The 16296-nt window shown below is 35.9% G+C and overlaps 1 long non-coding RNA gene across 1 annotated transcript; it reads left to right on the plus strand.

Moving 5' to 3' along the window:
* The first annotated feature begins 3724 nt into the window (after positions 1 to 3724).
* LOC108447917 lies at positions 3725 to 9095 on the plus strand. The gene is made up of 3 exons (XR_001863616.1): positions 3725 to 3812; positions 5804 to 5950; positions 6749 to 9095. It is a non-coding gene; the product is annotated as an uncharacterized LOC108447917 (long non-coding RNA).
* The last annotated feature ends 7201 nt before the right edge of the window (positions 9096 to 16296 follow it).

Below are 16296 nucleotides of genomic sequence, written 5' to 3' on the forward strand. Positions count from 1 at the left end.
TATGTAATGGACAAGAAGGAAATGGAATCCAATCAGGAATTGCTTCAAGAATGTCCTGTCTACTACAGAGTAGGTCAAACAATATGGTCACATTAGCTCCTTAAGGGTTATATGTTGTTAAACTAGGAATTTGGCATGAGTTACATCCTAGAATCATAGAAAAGTAGAATCGTTCAAGTTGGAAAATATCTCCAAGATCATCAAGTCCAACCATCAACATAGAACACCACCATGTATCTGCACAGGATTTGTTCATCAACTGGTGTTTTTCCAGTCACCAGCCATTTACTGGTGTTTTTCCAAAAAAGAAGGCTTCCTCCTCTTCCCTTGAGGGGTTTGTTGCAAGAAGGAAATTTAACATCACAGGAGGCGAGTTCTAGAACTGATCAATACAACTTTTCTTCATTTCATCCTCAGTTCTATACTCTGTTCATTGAAGTGTGTAATTCTCATCTTTTCTTGTACACTATTCAAATATATATAAATTGTTACTGTGCTTTTGTAGAGTTTTGGCTATCATATAGCCAAGTGATACAAGTTTAGTCTTCCTCTTTCTCTCTTCCACTTCTACAACATTTTTATTGCAGTTTTGGTGTTACTCTGACTTGTTGAGACCTTCAGGACACTGACTTGCCCAGAGTGAAACATGCTACACCATGCCTGGTACGTCACCAATGCTACAGAACACTTCAGCTCCTCTGTATTGTTTCCTCATATATATCAGGTAATTTCCAGGTCCCTGCAACAACTTTCACTGAATTTGGCTGTCTGTATCACAAGGATTTCCATATTGGATCAATACTCCCCTCCTCATAAACCAAAAACAAAAAAACATTGAATTTTGTGACTCCAGGCCATGGATAAGGAACTCCTAAAACGTGGCATTTAAAATTCCTCTGCAGGTGAACACATTTAGAAAATTTGACAGATTTTTTTCTTATCCATTAAATTAATTAAGGGCAATATTGCAATATCTTTTTCAACACTCACCAGATTCATTTAAAATTTGAGAGCATTACAGGAACCCATATTCCACCAATGCAAATTTTAACTATGACTCAGCACTTTTCATTTCCATTAAATTTCCACCCCTGTAAGCCACTGATGACATTATCCCTCTTTATTTCTACTGTCCTTTTAGTATTAGCACACTAGTTCAATATAATACATAAATTATTAGAGAACTTAAAATTTGCATTGCAATCTTTGCTAGAGAATTTTCCACAGTTTCATATTACTTTACAGTGTTCTCACTTGTATATTATTTGGAGTTTTGACTTTCAAACATTTGAACAATTCCACTGAAATAAATACCCATGCCAAGAAATTTAAAATTAAATCTAGTATGCTATAGATATGCCTCTCAGGTTTGAACAGCAATACGGCTTCTTTGATAGCCTTTCAATAAAGAATGGTCTTATACACAATCTTTCCTTCAAAACTGGTCAAGGCACCTCTCCTCTTTGGACATCTTAATTCAGGAAACTTGTAGAAAATTACCCAAAGTTTTGCCTCTTCTCAAATTTGGTTGAAATGGGGCACTAGATTCAAAAGCTTCTGAAAGATAGAACACATATGTTTTATCAAAGTGTAATTATTTCAAATAAACTACTGTTCATTTGAAGAGAAATTATATTTTAGAAGACGTATATATATAAAAAAATGAGGTAATAACTTCTAATGAGGAAATTGATGATTAACAGATGAGTCTGCTGTCACCTACACATAACTGGGAAAATATATTTTGTCTCACAGGAAATTGAAAAAGGCAATCAAATTTCTCAAATTTAAAAATCTAATGACAGGTTTCCAATATTGTTTTGCAGACATTACTGACTGCTCATACTTCAGCCTTTAATTCAAATACATATTCCTTGTACAAAAGAGTTACTTGGGATACTGCTGTGCAAACAGAAACAATCTCTGCGCTGCTTAAAATAGACTGGGGTCACTTAATCTGCATCAATTTGTTAAGTCAGTCATTTCTTAAAAAAGGCTGAAAATTCAATTTCAACCATTTTAATAGCCTATATAACATACATGCTGGCAAAATAATCTTTAAAAAAAGAGATAGTAGGTGTTAGAAAATATAATTTATCTATAATGAAAAAAAAACCAAACCCAAACAAAAAGCAAGCCTCAAAACCTGCTCCCCAAACTGTATTATACGAATTATCTAAAATATCCATTCTGCAGTAATTTTCTGGTTTTTAATACCCTCAAAAGTTCTTTCCTTGCACTGAATTGCTGTGCAAAATCCTGAGTCATTTCAGCCTGGAAAGATCTTTACCCAGTGGTTTAAGGTGGTGTTATTGGTATGAGGTATCTGAAGACATTAAATCTGAGAGACATCATATGAGATCAAGTCTGTGCCTTTTTGCTTGGAGACACCTTCTACATTGCAACCACTCTGTATTTATGGATGTGTATATCACAAAATAGGCACTTCTCAGTATCTTTCATTTTAGCAAATGGCATTATCATCAGATAAGTAGAGGCTGGAGTCAGACAAACTGAAGCACTTTGAAGTGGAAATTTAGACTTTTGTGCTTGTATGACACCCAGAAAAATGCAGCATATCCTGATTGAAGATCTCACAATATAAAACACATTTAATCTTCCTTAAGCAGTCCCACTTTATATTGTCTCTCAGGTTTTTTTCATCTAAACTGTGGATTGGTAAAAGTATTTTGGATCAGTGAGTTAATGTAAAAGCACGTATTTTATGCCTATTCTCATTTTACAGTCTAATCTTAGACATGTTGAGGCCATGAATGAAAGAATGGAACTGCCTTTCGAAACATCCTGATATGTTCATAGCAGGAGCAATCACCCTTCATGAAGTCCCCCATGAAGAAAACAATGTGTGTGTCCAGCCAGACCTAACCATACCAGTATATGGTGCTGTGTCAAGAAAACTTTTTCACAAAACCTGTCTGCTACATTTTCTGATAGCAATCAAATACAAGAGCAACATTAGCACTAACCTTCTGGATGCTTCTTTTCCACCGCCTTCGATATTCTGGACACAGTGAATGAAAACAGGGAGGAAAAAAGAGTTGATTACAAATACCAAAAGCAAACTCTATTAAATATTAGAAATCACAGAGATTTAGGTTTGAAAGTGTTGCAAAATGGGGATCTGTTGAGAAACAGAATTCAGTGTATCAAGATCAGCCCCAAAAGATATTTGGGTAACATTCTTCAAAAATTTTCCTACAGAAATGTTAAAGAAACAGTAATATAATAGAGCTTGTCTTGCTTTAGACAGAAGCCCTTCTTGAATATAGGTTTTGATAAAAAAAAAAAAAATTACTGTCTTCTTGCTCAAGTGAGAGGTCCTGCCTTTGTAACAGCTTTTTACAGACTGGAAGAGTTAATTGGTTTCCATTAAGAGATTCTTTATATCCATAGATATATACATATACACCTCATTAAACATTAAATATTCTTCACTAAACACATACAGGTAAAGCATGAGTCAGGCACCTAAATGGGAGGCAGTGTTCTTCACTCTCCACTTCTACACTGCATTCTGCTCTCCCTTACAGGTTATTTTTTCTACCATGTTTGTATTTGTTGTTGTCCTCTGGATTCTCTTTAATGGTGTGTTGCCCTGTAGCAGCCCAGCTGATGCCACATAGATCACATACCTCCAGTGCTTTACATATGATATTTATTTAATGTACCACAGAATAACCTTTGGCTTTTCAACAATAGGATCATATTGTCAACCTAAATCGAATTTGCTGTCCGTGGTGCTGTTTCCTATTCTGTGTTGTCCCAACCTACTGAAGAGGAAGGTGGAAAAGGTATTATTCTGATACAGGGATCTGTGGGTGGGATGAGATATTGTGAAGAAGTGATACTGAGATGATAATATAAAATCAAAGCTAAATTAGAAGTTCAACTATTTACTTCATCAAAACCAGAAGTAGATACTATACTGGAGAAAAACTGCATATCTCATGCAGTGCTTAGTGTCAAAGGCTCTATACTCTCTCTGAATTGTATCTTCATGCACATTGGCATGAAACTACTTGTGAAGTTTTATTACCATATTGAATAATAGAGTTCAGAGCTGGTAGGAACCAAATGACATATCTAGTCCCAAGGCAGTGTTTATTATCTCTGACAGATATTTGTCTGACCAGCTCATAAACAACCAGTCCCAGTGCTTTCAATATGCCTGGCAAAAATAATGTAACAATAATATTTAGCCTCAAGTTTTCCTATGATTTAAGCCCATTTAATATTTTCCTACTCCCATTAGCCCACAGCACAGCTTAGTCTCTTTCTACTTTCAAATCTTTTACATATTTGATATTTGTCATGTCTCCCCAACACGTTTTTTATAGTAACACAGCACTGTTGACTCATGCTCAACCTAAGTACCACTGTCCATTCCTCATACTACATTTTAGATAAGAAATACCATCTAAATACAGTAGTACTTTGAAATTGTCCCAGAACTGCATCCTAATTTTCTCAGACTATTTTTCCACATCACTATTAAACCTCTCTTGGGTGTATTTAAGTCCTCCTACATTTGAATTTTCTGTAAACATAAAATAACTGTAATCAATATTGAGAAACATATCTCATGGATACCATATATCTGCAAACCATTGCATACAGGATATTTTCTGCCATTTGAGATCAGTGTGAGACAAGAGTAGTCACACCAAGCACATTTATTCATAAATTAAAGACTGGAGAAGCGATTCATGTAAGCAACAGTATCCCTAAGCAATTCTAATTTATGTATCTTACATTTACAGAACATGGCAGAAATCCACACTTCCCCAGCTTTAATGGTATGCACATCCATATGCAAGCCTAGTCTTAACTATGCTCTTAAATCTCTTTTGTACAGGTGTTTAGGAATGTTGAATATTTTGTATTTTAGTAAAGTTTAAGTTTAATAATTAAGCCACTGTTTTCAAACACAATCCAGCTAATTTCTTTTTGCTTCAACCAACTTGGTAGATATATGTTCAAAAGACACAGTAACAAATCAGTAAGGCCTTTTCTGTATCTTCCCCAAACCAAGGTCCACTCCATGCTGCACAGTTTAAGGCTTCTCATCTCTCCAACCATACACACAAACTCAGCCATCTGAAAATGCGGTGTTTAGTCCTCAAATACAGCTTTTTAGTTTGCACTTACCCTTTACAAGTTTTCATATAATCATCCCAGAATGCTTTTACTTTTCATTCTGTGAGATAACCATGGAGATCTGAAGGGGTTGATGTTTCTAAGCAAGGAGGAGTAAGGCAGTGCTCCAGTCTTTGTAGAAAAAGTAATCCAAAACTAATCCTGTTTATTGAAGCAATAGTTGTTCTACAGCCTTCACCAGTCAACATTGTTCAGAATTTTTAGCAGATTTTTTTTTCTTAATCTGGATGCAGTTCTAAGAAAAGAAATCAGAGAAAAACGAACATTTAATTGTTGTGGACAATGAGCAACATGATCAGCTATGTCAGAAAAACTTCAACAGCAGCTTTGTGTGTTGTTCCCAGGCGTGTTGAAGTGAGCTAATTATAGCAACCCTTATGTATTCTCAGAACATGTGTTCATTCTTTATGAAATTGTGGGATATCTTAGTAGAGGGATTTCATGTAAATTATTTATGATTAATCCTGTGGCTCGGCTTGGCTTATGTCCACTCTCAGTGAAAAAACTTTAAACTTAAGTGGAAGCATGATGTGAAATATTAAAGAGAAATATTTATATATACATTCTCTTTCTATCTATGGATTTCAGACACGAGATAAAAGGTTTCTGTTGTTGATTATTTCAGCTCTCTTGGTACTACTGCAAAGCACTCACTGGTGAGCTTGAAGCTACAGCTTGGGGATTTCAAACTGACAGAGAAATGCTCCAAACTACCAGTCTGCTTTTGATTTGCCAAAAAGTCTTCTGAGCTAGCAACAGCAGTATGCTTCTGGTATGAAAAAGATCAAATATAATGAATCACACTCATCACCCTCTAGAGAAACAATTACATTGCTCTATTAAATAAAAGCAGTTTGTATGAGGTAATGATTTCAGGAGTCCACAACTGAGTCCTATCTATATTATGCATCACTTAAAGTTTTGCTCCAGGTAAAGGAGATGTTAGCTGACAGCACAGCCAAGTTTATATTCAAAACCAGCAAATTTCTCACAGTCCTTTATTAATGGATGCACTCCGATACAGAACTTACAATGCTGTCCAGTCAGTTATCTTTAGAGTATGTTTAAAATGAAAATTAATTCAGTAGCTGCTCAAGTAATTTCCATTACCCTGTTTAATGCTCCCTATTATAGACAAATCTTCTTTATGGAACCATGCAGTGACAGATTGGCTTTCCTTGTTATCAGGTATCTAGCAAGTGAGCCTCATCATACAACTCTGGCGACTATAAATGATGTTCTTGTTCCCCTGGATACACCCTTGTGTCCTTTGCAATTTTACTTTCCTTTGTCTTTTATAAAGAAGAATTACCAAAGAACAGAATTTAAACTTATCCACCAGATTCAAGGTTGTTTATTGTCTTTGACGAACACATTCACTATTTCTTATGGCTACCATATCAAAGTGATTTTGTCACCTAAACTCCTTCACTGGGAGACGATTCCCAGGGTACAGCACTTATAGTCGTTGCTTGTCTTTTGTAACATGCCTGCTTTTCTTCCTGAAAGTCTGGAAACTCCTCCTCCTCCAGGTGCTAATGTAATATCCTATATTGTGCTTTCTCTCCAGGTGTGTAATGAAGATTAATCAAGGCTGATCTGTGGTCATGACTTCTCTTCATCCTTCCATCCATCCTGATTTTGTGCTTTATCCATAAACTTGGGCTTCCATATTAGATGAAAGAAAAATCCACAGATCTCAATTTACCACGACAATACATTCGTAAACTCTGTAGATGATTTTTCAAACTGTAGCAAATCAGTTAACACCCTGAATTCTGAAGCCCTGTACAATCTGCATAAAGCAATATATAACCAGTTATTATACTTTCAAAGCTACAGTAGGAGTGTAGTGCTTTAGGTAAAACAGCTGTCGACCAACAAAAAAATGTAACAATTCATTGCACTGTTTGATCCAAAGCACTGTGTTCTGATACTCTGAACGTAAGGGCAGGTGAGGAAGGCCTTACAGTGTCTGTGCCAGGCAGCAGTTCACTACTTGTGCCTTGCAGACACAGAGATTAGAGATTAGAATTGCTCAGGATTCAACCAGAGAGCACCCAAAATGAAAGCAAATTTTCTGAGAAAACCAAATGGATTTTGCTGACTATCCTGGACATACAGGGGGTGCTCTATTAATCAAGTCACAAGAAAATAGTTTAGAACTCAGCATACTACATAGACTACATACACACCACTACATTATATGCTACTACATTAACATTGCTGAGCATACTGTATACATTAACCATGCAGCAGGCACTTCTGATGCACATCTGACATTCAGAAATATATTCTCAATATATTCAGAAAAATATTCCACTCTGAGTTGACAAGGTATTACTAACCTAAGAATTATGATAGAAAACAAGGGGAGTATTCATGTTGCCTACTTCAATAGCCTACAAAACCAGACTAGGCTTCCTGCACAGTAAATATAAAGGGATAAGTAAATATCTCAGAGATTATTTCAGAGGATTCAAGCTAAGCAGCAGTGGAAGTCCTCTGGAGGGCAACCAGAGCACTACCTTCCTGCTTACCTTAGCTGCTCTAAATTGTTCCCTGGAGGTGTCAACTCTACTCTGCTGATTACAAACGGTGCCCAGACTCCCTATTTAGAAACCTAATTTGCTACCTAAAATCAAATGTGGTGAATAATTCCCGAAGACCTCAAATTTTCAAATTGGCCAAGTGATGGGTTTAAATTAAATATTAACAAGTTTAAAGCTCAATTTTTGTAACTTCTCCAAAAAAAGGTGCATCTGAAGCAGTCAACAATGAAGTTAATGCCCTGCAGACTGCAGATCTTCATGCTGTATTTAAGCAAATACATGCTAACAATCTGTTACACCCCGCCTAATGGATTTTACATCCAATACCACCAGTATAAATACAAAGCAATTTCAATACAAAGAAATTTCAATAATGGAAACTGATGCAGAATAAATATCATGCTCATCGTTTCATAGACCTGTGTAAAGTAAATAACACATATCCCTTTCCAGTGGGATTTTTAAGGTAAAAAGTACCTTCTTTTCCTCACCTTGACATTAATTTAACAAGAAATAAAGTCAACATACTTATAAAAGATACAGGAGGACAGCAGTGCAGGTCCATCTCTTTTTCAGCATATACTGTATGATCAGTGGTCATACAGACTTTTTCATAATGACTGCATACTTGAGCCTCTTTTCATTAAAAGAAAAAGACATCGGTACTGAGCTTTCTCTTGTATTAACTACCAGTTCAAAATTTAGCTATCTAGGGTAGGTTAGTCATCTAGGTCTCCCTCTGTCGTCAGTAGAGTGGCAGGTACTTCCAGAAGATGAGTCATCTCATCTATTTTAGACACATCTTAGAACTGTATGAATCACTCTGAAAATCCTTCTCCCCACAGTTACAGAGGAAGCCTAGACAACTATCTTAGCCAGGACACTTAACTTTTTGCCAGCTAAGGCAGGTGCCTGGTACTTGGTGTTCTTGCAGAAAGGATGTAAGTTTAAAAAGTGTTTCTTTGAATGTAGACATGTGTCAACTGATGGCAATATAGAATCATGTTCATGCTGAGCTACGAGACCATAACAGCATTAAATCAGTATTAGCCTGCCTTGTTACTGACCTTGAGGTGAAAAATTCCCTATCCCTCTGCCAACTTTTTGTGCTAACTAATTCACAGTTGAACACATTGATAAGGCAGGTGCAGCTGGGCAAATACCCTAGCAAGCATCGAACCTATAAATTAGTGACTGGGCAGTAAATTTTTTCTAGCCAGTTCAGGTAGTCTTTAATCCTCATTGGTTAATATCACTTAATGGTTTTATATCATCCTGATTTAAATTTATACAAGAGTGCTTTCATACAAATTCCATTCAAAATATGCAGTTAGATTCAGAAAAGAATGAAGTATTATGACACTGCTATATATATATATATATATATATATATATATATATATATATATATATATATATATATATATATATATATATATATATATATATATATATATATATATATATATATATATTCTTTTTTTTTGCCCCACACTTCAAAATGGGCTAGAGAGGGAAAAGGAAATCTGCTAATTAAATTTTGAAGAGGTCAAAATAGTGTAACACACACCAAGCTCTAATTCAAAGAACATAGGAAGCAGAGCAATTCGGATTTGTCATCCTTTGACACAGACTGTAACAATGTAGTCAGAATTTTAAGAGAAACACGCATCTTTTTCATTCTTTCTCTCCCTCTAGGGTCACTGCACTGTGATCTATTTTTACACGGGCAATAAAAGGAGTTTCCATTGTTAAAACAAGTTGGATGCTCCCATATCTCATATTCGATCAGAGAGCATTTCAGAAAGGCTAGCGTCCTCCTTTCAATCAGCTTTGAAGCATTTCTACTGGTTATAGACAGCGTTCATCCACAATATTATAATCATAAAAACTTCTATTTTTTAAAAAGTGGGTAAAAAATGTGACTTCCAATGACTTACAAAAAAATGGTATTGAAATGATTTCTTTAAAAATGCAAAAGCTAGAAAAGACATAAAAGCAGCAGAAAGATAATAGACCTAACCACATATCCTCAAAATTTTAGGGATACTGATGTTCAGATGTTAACTACTTTTTCTTCAAAATTCCTCTGCAGAAACAGCTCACCAAATATGATGAATCTAGTGCTATCTCATGTTCTTGAATTTTCCATCAACTTGAAATACCAATTCTGCATTGCCAGTTTTTTCACTAAGCCCACTGTACAACAAAGGAAATTTGGAGGAGGAGGGAAGGCAGGAGAGAGAAAGATGAAAAAAATGGAGGAAAGGAAAGGGCAGGGATGGCAGTTGCCTTGTATTTGACAATGTCTTCCTGATTACAGCAGGAGACAACTTTGCAAACCAAACACAAAGTATAGTTACAAGAACACAGATCACATTTCAACCTTGACATCCTAAGAAGGAGCACAAGCTCCACCACCAATACTGAATCCCATGCACCGTCAAGGCTCACGGTTGTGCTACCTTAGGTCCATGCTGCAAACCTCCTTTCTAAATACTGGTCAGAGTTCAGCCCCCCTGTATGAAAAATCCAATAGTTGTAGAAGACCACAATTCCTGGGAGTCTCCTCTCCTTCCTGTAACACTAGAAACTATCTGATATTCAAAACCAGGGGGTTTTTTGGCCTTACCTCAGCACTCTGTTCACAAAGCCTGTTCCAGTTCTCTGGACAAATGCGACACTCAAAACTAAGCTTTTAGTTTTGGATTGAAAATTTGCCCTTGAAAAAATAGCATCCATTGTCCTGAACATACATGCCAAGTAAGTTTTATTAGATGTGCAAACATTTGGGTGAAGAAATAAATCTCCTCTGCATAGCCCAATAAAACCCTGAATATAACTTCAGTGTGTGAATGCCCTTAGCAGATCTGTTTCATATTGTATTAATTCATACCCAACTGAAGGTGGCTACTGAATGTAACAATATGCACGATGATTTATTTCAAAATTCCCTTAATAACACTTTGAGACTGTATTATGAAAAAATATTAAAATAAGGACTTAACACACAACATTAGAGGCTGTTCATAAGTGCATGAAGTAGCGAAAAAGGAGAATTAGTGGTTCATAAAATAATTTATTTGCAGTTTACAGCTCCACCTAAATCTGGCCCCTTTAATACAAGGTACCATGTTTGTATTTGTCTCATTTCTTAACATGTATTTCAGTGCTGAAAACAGTAAAATGGTACCAACATTTTGAACACTACTCTCTTGATCTTTTCTTGAACATAGTACATTAAGTTCTCATTTTAAACCAGTCCTAATTACATTTTTGCTTATGTTTTTTTTTCGCTAGTACTGCAATAGTTTTAGTCTCTTCAATAAAATGCACTGTGAATCCATACCCATTCATTTATCTTTACGTAAAGATCAGATGGCAAATTGCCTCTTTCTGCAACCTTAGAATAACACCTAATCCTGAGTTTTCTTCCCATATGAGCTTGTTTAGGAATATGCTGGCACCAGCAACATGATCAAATCTTCAGGAAGATAACCAGATTTGCAGACACCTAGCAGTCCAGTGTGCATAAGTAAGCTGCATTTTTGCTTACTTGAAGGCAAACAAAATTTGCTGCTCTCAGCAGCTTTAGGAAGCTTCCCAGATAATGGTACCAAAATAAACAATATTCCCCACCTGTGATCAACACAAGTGACACGATGGAAATCTCTGGAATCACGGGTTCCCCATTCATATCACAATCAATTTGAAAGTGCTTTTTGCTTTCAGTATACTTGCATGGCTTACCCGAAGATCTCACACAAATTTCATCACCTGTTACATTGCATTTAGAGAGAACTGACAAATTCTCACCATAACAGATCTACGTCTATGCCTGGCAGACATCAATTGGCAATCTCATTTAGTATTCTCATTTTAAAATACACCTTTTTTCTTTTCCCTGCTTAATTTGTTTTCCCTGTCACCAGCCTTATGATTGACTTTTTTGATTTATACTGGAGAATATTCTGTTAACATACTATTCATGGCCTACTCTCTACAGTATTCTTGCATTTTATAAATAATTTGATAAATATCTTAAAAATCCATCCTGAAATATGGCTTTTAGATGTATACGCAACAAAATAGGTTTTAGTTACTTCGTTAGAATTGGGGTGCTGACTTAGGGATAGAAATAAAATAGGAGATCAAGTATTCAAAATAAAACCCCTTAGCTCCTGAAAATTCCCTTGTAGTTATTTTCACATCAAAAACTACAACCACTGTGATATCTTAACTGTAGCCTTTTCCAACTACATTTTTTATCAATTATTATTACAGTATTACATACACTGTATGAGTTTATACTTAGGTGGAACTGAAGGGAAGGAAATGCAATTCCTTATTAAAAAACAAAACACAGTATCTGCTCAAAACCAGTCTGGCAGCAGATAAGATATATGAAAAAAGCATAAAATTTTCTTAAGAAATAAATTGAGGAAGAACTTTGGAGAATAATCTTTCTAAACATGCCTTTGAATCTAGTTTTATGTACATGGCACATATTTTTTCTAAATATTTCTTAATGTTAATTACTGCATTAGGAGATACTTTTATTTGCTACATAAACCATTTGCATTTAACTTTATCACTTAAAATTTCATGGTTCTTTTACTGTTACATCTCAGCTTTTTACTTCCCTAAAACCAAACATGATTCTAATAATACACCAAACATTTGAACTAAGCAAAACTATCACGTCTTTATTTTTCTTTCTAATGGCCACACATGGTCATTAAAATCCTCCTGATAATTGGGTAACTGCTATATGTAAGCATACCTGCAATATAATGCACATGCAGCAAACTTCCAAAGCTTAATTTTTTCCTGCCCACCTTTCTGCAAAAGTAAATACCTCCACAGGGTCACCTGCAGGTAATGATAATGACTCCTTGGAGCTGCATTTACTAAGTTTTTATGATCTGAACCCCATTACAAATCACGAGAGGGAACATCATATCTGATACAGGAGCCCTGTGATTCTCTCCAACACCTGGCAACTTGGTTATGTCTTTAAAAAGTTACTCAAAAGTAATTTTGTTAATTCCATGACTGTGTGTCCCAACTTAGTTTCATTTTTTCCTATTTCATCTCTCAAGTATGAAGAGCATCTCAGGTATTCTACATATACTTGGTATGGATTTGCCATGCTGATGTTCTTTTATTTCCTGCATTCTGTGATATCCTGCATTTAGTGTTGCTAAAGGTCCATACATTGGAGTGACAAGAAGTCACAGAGAAAGGACAAAGTTGGACAGATGTTCATTTGTCTTTTGATTAATTTTCATTCTGTTTCCACATTGTGACAGGGAAATCCCCTATGAATTATTTTAAACTGTTTTGTGCTATCTTTTCTCCCAAAGGTGTTCTGCATATTGACAAAATCCACCTAAAAGCTTTAATGTGGATACTTCTATCACCCTCAGTAAGCCTGCACACATACAAAATTCTTAGAATTGTTACTTTGTTTCTGCTAAGGTGTATTATAAATTCTCCTGGAAATTCCTGGAGTGTTTAGAAGCTTTAATCCTTACCTCAAGCAATATTTAAGCAAACATCTTCTAATGCATCTTAAAAAGAAATTATGGTTTTGCCTAAAATATGGGCTAAGCTGAAATCTTCGTTTTAATTATAGCCTTTAGCATGTTAATTGTATATCATTAAAAACTAAGAGAACTGCATTTTTCCCTAACGTAATCAAAATATAAGACAAAATAAATTTGAGAGTTACATAAGAGAAATACTTCCTAATTTGGGGGTTTTAAATGCTGCAATTGTTGTGGTAGCTCTGAAGTTTGCAAGGTTTTTTGGCAAGAAGCATGGGATTGAACCAAAGCAATTGTAACCCCGAGGATGCCATTTTCTCTGAATGGATCAATCCAGAAGCCCCCTGCACTTGCTGGGAAGCTGTAAGCTTCTGTCAGACATTGAGACAAATTTTCCAACAAGCTCTTGTGTTATATGAAGATCAGCCAAAACAAGAATGTCTGAAAGAGTTTTACAGAGGGGATGTAAAGCTTGGGATAAACAGAGAATTGAAAATAATCTCAAAAAATTGAACTTGATCTGCCTTCTTTGAAGTTAAAGTGATTAGAATGGAGCAGAGTGGGATTTATAGACTTCACAGGCTGTGGGAGGGACTTCAAAAGCACAGAGGTGACAGAGGAACATATTTTTTCAGCTGTGCAGTGACAAAAATGCAACATGGTTTCAGGGTTCTTGCAACAACAGGAAGAATGGGAAAACAAAAAGTTCTAATTTTAGTTTCTGCCAGTCATCCATGTGTCAGCCTGGTTGTGTCCTACTCAGGACACTCACCTCAAATGCACCTTCAGCAGAGCATATGACTGATAAATACTGATAAAATCCAGTAAATACACAGGACAGAGAAACAGGAAACACCAGGACCATTTTTAAACTCTAGCTTTGAAAACTGGTCAAATGCATGATGTGCACAAACTAGGATGTGAATGGGGATTTCCCATGACCAGCACTGCATCCTATGCCACTCTCCCTTCTTCCCCAGCACACAGGCTTCTGAGAGTCGCTTGTGTCTGTTAGAACCATTCCATTGTGTACAAAATACTGAAATATTGGGAGCAGTAAGGCACTGTGAACTTCTTGTTTGGGACAATCTGCCATGGGAAAGACATCTAAGTTCTAGGGTTAAAACCTCCCCAAAGCAGGAAAATGAACCCATCTCCAATTTAATCTCACTTCTGAGCAGAAACGGAGAAAACATCATGGACACTGGTGAGTCTAGTGCCTCTTCCCAAGAAAATATTTCCAGCTGAACTATTCAACATACAACTCATTAATCAATTAGAATTGGTCACAATTGTGTTTCAGTGAATAACTCATCCACCATTTATTGTCCTGCTACTGCACATTTCACTGCTGATCTTACCTGAATGTAAGTTTAACTTTGCATAAAAAAATTAAACTCTCAGAGGAACTGTTTTTTCTAGCGCCCCTAAATGGTGGCACACTCTTTGCAATAAGAATATGGTAAGAAGTGGTTTACAGACTTAATCAAACTGTGCACATGAACGAAGTTATTCAACATGCATGAGTTTTTCCAGAGCGTGAGCATCCTAATGCCGCAGTGATCTCCATATGACAGTTCTGTCTAATATAAAAAGATTCAAGTTTGCAGACTTTGTGAACAGCATTCTGTTTCTGCATGCTTGACACTTGCTCAAGCAGCCTTAGCCTTGATCAGCTCTGCATGCTCCTACAATCCAATCAATAAAATATAGAGCACTGCTTTCTGTGCTACATCATATTTTGAAGATTTTAAAATAGTTTATGGATAAAAACACAAGTTGCTACACAAAAACTTATTTTAAAAATAGATTTATTATAAATATGCATTAAAACGGTTATGTTTACAATATATTTTACTTGCTTTGCTGGTTTCTAAAATTAACATTTCAATGAGATTCTAGGGGAATTCTTTCTCTAGAAGGAGGGCATGTTCTTAATTTATGGATTTTGCAGGAAAATAGAAGGCACAAGAACAGTTGTACTTTAGTCACTGGAAATGCAGAGTAGACCCTGGGACGTCAGAGTATTTTCACACACATGTTCCCTATCCACATGTGTCCAGATCCCTTACTTCCCTACTCCAGCCCTCTACCCTTACTCACCTGTGGTAATGTGTTCCCACCTCTTTCAAGTAAGGCACATTCACCTTACAAGCAGGAAAGTTAATCTCCACAAGGCTCCACGTGCAAACCTCCTAATTTATTCTGTACATTTTAAAATTTATTTCTCAGGCAATTATGTTACACAAAGGTCTCTTACAAAAATTAGCAAGAACAAAATCAATAGATTTCTACAGCAATTATTTAAAACTTCTCCTAACAGTTTACATAGCTTTAGGACAGGTTTCTGATGTGCAATTCAATGTGCTAATTAAAAAAAAAACCTAAATAATAATCATAAAACTAAATACTAATACTTTCCAGTCTGTTCTGAGAAGCTTTACAGCATTTTAAAAAGCACATAAATGATTTGACCACAATGACAAAGGTAGTGCCCAAAGTAGGCTTAAGGTAAGAAGCTGATGTAGAAACAGATTATTCCAGTTCTAGCACGTGACACCCTTGTTTTGTTGAATCATAACGTTAGACTAATATTAAAATTTCAACTTAAAGTTACTATATAAATTTTGTATTCAGCTGTCCATGCAAACAACTGAAATGATTCTTCTAAACTGTTTAATCTAAATAGTATTGGTTTCCTGTCTTGATACTACCTGAAAACAAGATAAATATTCTACAAAAACAGGTGTCACTCCAAATAATTAATGTAAGAAATTTTAATTCCTCTGTGCTAAGCCTACCAGTGACAAGGAAAAACCATCAGGAGTGTTTCCTCTTAATTAAATCACACTAATTAATTTTCAACCAACCTTCAGGATCAAAACAGATCTTAAATTGAGTGACTCCACATTGCAGTAAGTCCTTGCCCTTTTCGCACAGCCATGTCCCCCGATGCCCTGAGTGGACACAGCAGGCTGCATTCACTGCCTCCCTGCAGCCTGGACTGCAACACCTCA

This window comes from Corvus brachyrhynchos, unplaced genomic scaffold, assembly GCF_000691975.1.
Source record: "Corvus brachyrhynchos isolate BGI_N302 unplaced genomic scaffold, ASM69197v1 scaffold136, whole genome shotgun sequence".
Lineage (NCBI taxonomy): Eukaryota > Metazoa > Chordata > Aves > Passeriformes > Corvidae > Corvus > Corvus brachyrhynchos.